At 30.7% G+C, this 6,124-nt stretch overlaps 1 long non-coding RNA gene across 1 annotated transcript; it reads right to left on the reverse strand.

Moving 5' to 3' along the window:
* Positions 1–534: 534 nt before the first annotated feature.
* Positions 535–5,178, reverse strand: LOC141558849 (uncharacterized). Its single transcript, XR_012487156.1, has 3 exons — positions 4,947–5,178; positions 3,241–3,412; positions 535–960 (listed from the first exon to the last, which is right to left on the reverse strand). It is a non-coding gene; the product is annotated as an uncharacterized LOC141558849 (long non-coding RNA).
* Between the last annotated feature and the right edge of the window lie 946 nt (positions 5,179–6,124).

Below are 6,124 nucleotides of genomic sequence, written 5' to 3' on the forward strand. Positions count from 1 at the left end.
CAGAGAAATATATTGATAAATTTTCTAGACTGTTTGATGTAGGGATAGTTGGTTCTGATTTTTGATAAGCTCTCTGCCTTTGAGATATCATTATTAAAGAATGTTTGATCTCTCCTGAATTTTCACCCACTTTTCCTTTCTTCATCTCTTTTATTTTGTTCTCTGTCTATAGCTATCTCTGACATTTTCTGGCTAATTTACAAGTCCAGAATTAAACACCTGTGAATCACAGATGTCCCATCTGTTGTTCCATTTATTCATGTTGTGAAGACATCCATAGATGATTTTAAAAACATTTAATTGGTACTGTAGCAACCTGTCATTAGCACCCATATATTAGCACTTATATATGTATACATAGGTACTAATAACATATATAAAATGACATATATATGACATGTATAATATGTGTATGTATGTGTATATCAATACAGACATACATATACATATGCAATATATGTTACTATCACGAGTTAAAATTTCATCATTCTTAGTAAGATAAAATATTTTTATTAGTCTTTACTCATTAAAATAAAGTTTGTGAATTTTGTATTCATTGAAATATTCCAAATGATTGAAAGGCCAAACCTTATTAAGTATATTTTGATACTCTATCCATAGGAATAAGTAACTTAGAAATGGAGGAAACAGCAATTTGGCAGTACTTAGATAAAAAGAGAAAAGTAACAAGTCAACATGAGAACTATTAAAGTTGTAATCAACCTAAAAATTCAATTGCATTTAAGATATGAATATTATAATCTAAAGAATGGCAACTTAAATGATGTGATATAAGAAAAAACTAAATTCAAAATATGATTCTTGAACTTACGATGTTCTCATAGGCCATTCCAAGCCAATGATTGACAGTAGAGTGAGAGTACCTGGGTTTAAACTCTAATTCAACCATTTACTACCTTGGACAAGTTATTGAATGTCTCTGACAAACAACTTGCTTATCTGTAAAAAGAGCATAGAATGATTTCACAGTCCATATTTGAATATAGTAAATACTATAATTTTATGATAAATACTATTGTAAGTAATATGACATTACATAAATAATTTTACAAGCTTTAATATTCTAGCCATTACATTCCATAATATTCTTCAGACAATAGCCACTTAATAAGTGTTTGTTGAACAAACATATATAAAATACTTAGTGTGCTTTCAGAAGATATAAAAAGAAAGAAAACATAACCCTCAGGCTACTTGGAATTCACTATGTGCTTACATGTATACATATTCACAAACAGCCCTAACACTATAAAAGACAAATAAAGAAAGACTCAAGTCAGAATTTTTAGTGTTAGGGCTGTTTGTGAATATGTATACATGTAAGCACATAGTGAATTTAGTAATTCACAGCAGAGAGAGATCACTTCCAAGAATATTAGAGAAGATTTTATTGAGGTTCATCTAGTTTATCTAGGCCTTAGGATGATGAGTAGGATTACAACAAGCAAGAAAAATATTGCAAAGATGTGGAAGCATGAAATTATTAAGGAGTTCTGTTTAATGTGAGTGTAGCATATACTTGAAGAAATAATAAAATATGTGTAAAGGTAAATTGAAGACAGATTATGGAGCATCTTAAATTTTAAAGTATGGTATTGCATATTTGTTTGTTGAGACTTTAGTCGATAATTTTTTTTTTTTTTGGTCATTCTTGAAGCAATGAAATTATTTGAATAAGGTTTAGCATTAGAAAGATTCATCTAGAAGTTTTATGTAATTATCTAGGTGGCACAGTAGATAGTGCACCAAACCTGGATTCAGGAAGACCCAAGTACAAATCTAGCTTCAGACACTTACTAGTTGCATAATCACATATTCTAGGCAAGTCAGTTAAGATTATTTTCTTCAGTTTCCTCACCTGTACAATAAGCTTAAAAAGGAAATAGCAAAGCACTCTCGTAACTTTACCATGAAAACCCCAAATAGGATCATAAAAAATGACTGAAAATAACAAAGTAAATAAGGTAAACTGGAAGAAATATGAATGCTGGAGGAGAGGGTTTTAGGAAATAGTAGTTAAATATGATGGTGACAATACAAATGGAAAAAATGGAGGGTATATAATATTCAGTAGGAAGAAAGAAACAACAGAATTTGGTAAGAATGATGTCAACCAAAGACAAGAGTATACAAGAAGAAGAAAAAAGGCTCAAGCACAGAATATTGATCAATGTTTATATGGGATTTGGATGAAAAGATGGAACAAGAATTAACAGAGTTACCTATTTCTTAGAAAAGAATTATTTTGTGACTGCATTTTAAGAAATCTCAACTTTCCTTTTAACAATCATGTGTTAATTTAGATAGAAGATAAAACTATAAGTTAAAAAAAATGAATCTTTAATCATAATCTTAAGCCAATATCCATAAAATGATTGATTGTATTTTTAAAAAAGTATATGTAGGGAGGCAAAAAAAGAGGCATAAAAGTTATCATCACAACTCCCCAATACTAAATATAACACACTAGAAAGGAAATAACAATTTTTCCTTAATTGTTCCAGACCTCTGCTTTTCTAACCAGATGCTGCTACTTGCTACAACAGATGCCACAGATGATTCAAAGAATATATGCAGCTGTTAAAAATAGAGAGCTGAAACATTCCCCATTCAGATCTGATAGCATCCAGCTATTTTTCACAATGGAAGGGGAAAAAAAAAATTTTTTTTTATTTTCTCAATATTAGGATATTGGCCATTTCAGGATTCAAGATGAGTACCTGGCATAAGTCAAGAGCACCATTCTTGTAATTGTTTAGGCTTGGGATTTTTGAGTAGACTTCAAGCAATACTTTTGATCATGTTGTAAGCCCCAACATAAATATTTCTGTTCCTAGTGAGTCATATGAGATGGACTTGAGAACAGAGGTTTTATTACAAAGAATATATGATATAATTTATGCTGGCTTTGGAATCAGAAAGCCATGGGTTCAAATCTCAACACCATAATAAGTAATAATAATAAGCATTTATATTGCATCTATTATATGGGACAACTATCCTATATAATAGATGTCCCATATAAACTGGTTTAAAATTTTTATCTCATTTCCTTCACACAATAACCCTGAAAGTTAAGTGCTGCTATTACCCTCATTTTATAGAACAGGAAACTGAATCAAACAAATAGCTTGCCCAAGATCTCACTGCCATTTTATGTGTGAGGACAGATTTGAACTGCTATGTCCAGGCCCAGCACTCTCTCATTATTTTGCTTACCTGCCATTTTGCTTAGGTGAGCTTCTGCTTCCTCAGCCACATATACCTAATAGAGTGATTATCAAGCTCAAATGAGGTAATATGCATAATGTGGTTTCCAGACCTTAAATAGCTATGTAAATGACAAAAATATAAAGGAGCATTGAAGAAATCTGATCATATTTCTTCTGAACTGGGGAAAAAAAAAAAAAAAAAGTTCAGTGTCTTATTATTTTCCACTAAATAAAACCTTAACATTGTAAGCAAAAGAAAGATAACCAAATTTGGAGTTTGGGTCTCAACTCCGCCATTTATATTTTGTCTTACTTTGTTTAATTCATTTACTTCAATCATGTGTAAAATAAGGAAGTAGGATTAAAGAATCTCTAAAATTGTCTTCAGCTATTAAGAGATCCAGCCATGTCCTCCATACTTTTCTCATTTTCCTTCTCCTCTTCTTCCCCCCACATCATCACCAATAAAATATATGCACTTAATTCATTAGAATTTCTATATATTACCAACAAAGTACAGCAATATCTAATAGAAAGATAAATTTCATTTAATATAACTGCAGAACATATAAAATACTTGGGTCTTCCTACCAAAAGAAACACAAAAACTGGATGAATTCAATCACAAAAAAAATAAAAATAAAAAAAAAAGGTTCAGGCAAATAAAGTCAGATCTGAAAAACTGTAAAAAATAGGCTGAACAAATATAATAAAAATAATATATAAATATTTTATATATATATATAGATTAAATAATATAGAAATAATAAATAACAAATATAATAAAAATGACCATTCTACCTAGTTTACTTATTCATTGCCATAAAAACAAACTGCCAACAAGTACTTTATAGAGTTAGAAAAATATAATAACAAAATTAATTTGGAAAAACAAAAGGTTAAAGATATTAAGGGAATCAATGAAAAGTAAAATGAAGGGAAGTTAACTACTATTATTAAACCTCAAACTGTATGGCAAAGTGGCAGTTACCCAAACATTCTGTTAACAGCTAAGAAGTAAAGTGAAATAGAGTGATGGATCTGTGGAAAAGATTAGGTATATAATACATTGTAGTAAATTATCTTAATAATCTTGTGCAAGATCTAAACTTTGGGTAAAAGAATTCACTATTTGACAAAAATTGTTAGGAAAACTGGAAAACAGTTTGGCAGAATCTAGGCATAAAACAGCATCTTGTATTTTAAACCATGTTAAGGTTAAAATAGGTACTGACTTAGAAATAAGGGGTAATATCATAAGCAAATTAGAATGGTTTACCTATAAAATCTATGAAGAGGGAATAATTTATGACCAAACAAAAGATAGAGAACCCTGAAACATATAAAATTGATAATTTTAATTGCATTAAATTTAAAAAGTTGTTGCATAAAAAAAGACAATACACACACACACACACACACACAATGCATACATACAAAATCTCTTAGTGGTGACAATAAACAAACTTAAGGGTTTTCATCAATAGGAGAATGGCTGGACAAGTTACAGTATATGATTATGGTGGAATACTATTGTGCCATGGTAGTTGTCCTTCATTCTTGAAGAGGACTAAAATGATATCACTAGATTGGAAGCAAAGTGTGTTCATACCTAGAGCCCTTTATCAACAATTTGCTGAAAGAACTATGCTGTCCAACATGTTAAGTAATCTAATACCTGTTTTGCCAAATAGCTTGGGAAATTTCAGTCACCTTTTGGACTGAAGCATCTCTTGCTTCATAAATTTCAGTTTGAATAGAATCTGCTACTTTGCCACTTGAGAAGAGCTTAATGGCATTCAAGTTGGAAATTTAGCTAGAGAGAAATTGATTTCAACCTATACAGTCAATGGCTTCACTCTTGATAGATGAAGGTCTGTTAAGAACACTATGGAAGTGTTCAAGCCAGCTTTCTAGGATCATGTCTTTATTACCAATCAATGTGGTTCCATCAGCACTGAATAGTTGAAATGCACCATAGGTCTTTGGTCTATAAATTTTGATTGTTAGTATAAGTATAAAGTTGAATTTCATTTATCTTTCTTTTGAGCCCAGAATCCTTCATTTCTCTGAGCTTTGTTTGCATTTTACTTTTAATGGAGTTCAACACTACCTTCGTGGATAAAGATAAAATACTTTTTTTCCCCCCATAAACCTGGTGGAGTTCTCATTTTTGTACATCAGCTTCTGCATTTCCACATCATTTTTATCAAAAAAAAAAACAAAAAAAAAAAACAAAAAAAAAACTCTTAATTCTGCCCACTCCATTTCTGCTCAGTCTTCCCTCCAAATTATTGATGAACTATTAAGAGTCAGAGAAGCATATTTATATGTTAACATTGTCTTTTGGTAGTCATTTTGCCTTGAGGCCAAAGATTTTGTTGAATGTGAATATGTAGTTTGGAGAGGACAAGCCTATGATCAGTCCAGCACTCTTTTCCCCACATGGCTTTCATCACTCTCACATTCTGTTTGTCTCTTCCCTTTACATTGAAATGGTCTATTAAATACCAATGTTAGCTGCATATATGCATCCACAATGTTTGTTGTGTTTAATTAAACCGAAGATAATGTTATGATGATTAAAGTCATACAGAATTATAAACTTGTTCTCTTTCAGCAAACTGATGATGAAAGGATCCAGGTCTTCAAAAAATTTTATTTGACCTCATCAAGAGGTTATAGTGATGATGGCAGAATGACACTTTCTGCATTTGGCAATCTTATTGTCCTGGTATTTTATTCACTTGTTTTGGTAAGCATACAAACTTGTTGACTAGATTAATTTTGATTGCAAACTCTATGCCAACTTCATAGTGCTCACCTTTACTACTCCAGAAAAAAAAAAAATATATATATATATATATATATATATATATGGAGAAAGAGAG

The sequence above is a fragment of the Sminthopsis crassicaudata genome, chromosome 2, assembly GCF_048593235.1.
Source record: "Sminthopsis crassicaudata isolate SCR6 chromosome 2, ASM4859323v1, whole genome shotgun sequence".
In the NCBI taxonomy this organism is placed as follows: domain Eukaryota; kingdom Metazoa; phylum Chordata; class Mammalia; order Dasyuromorphia; family Dasyuridae; genus Sminthopsis; species Sminthopsis crassicaudata.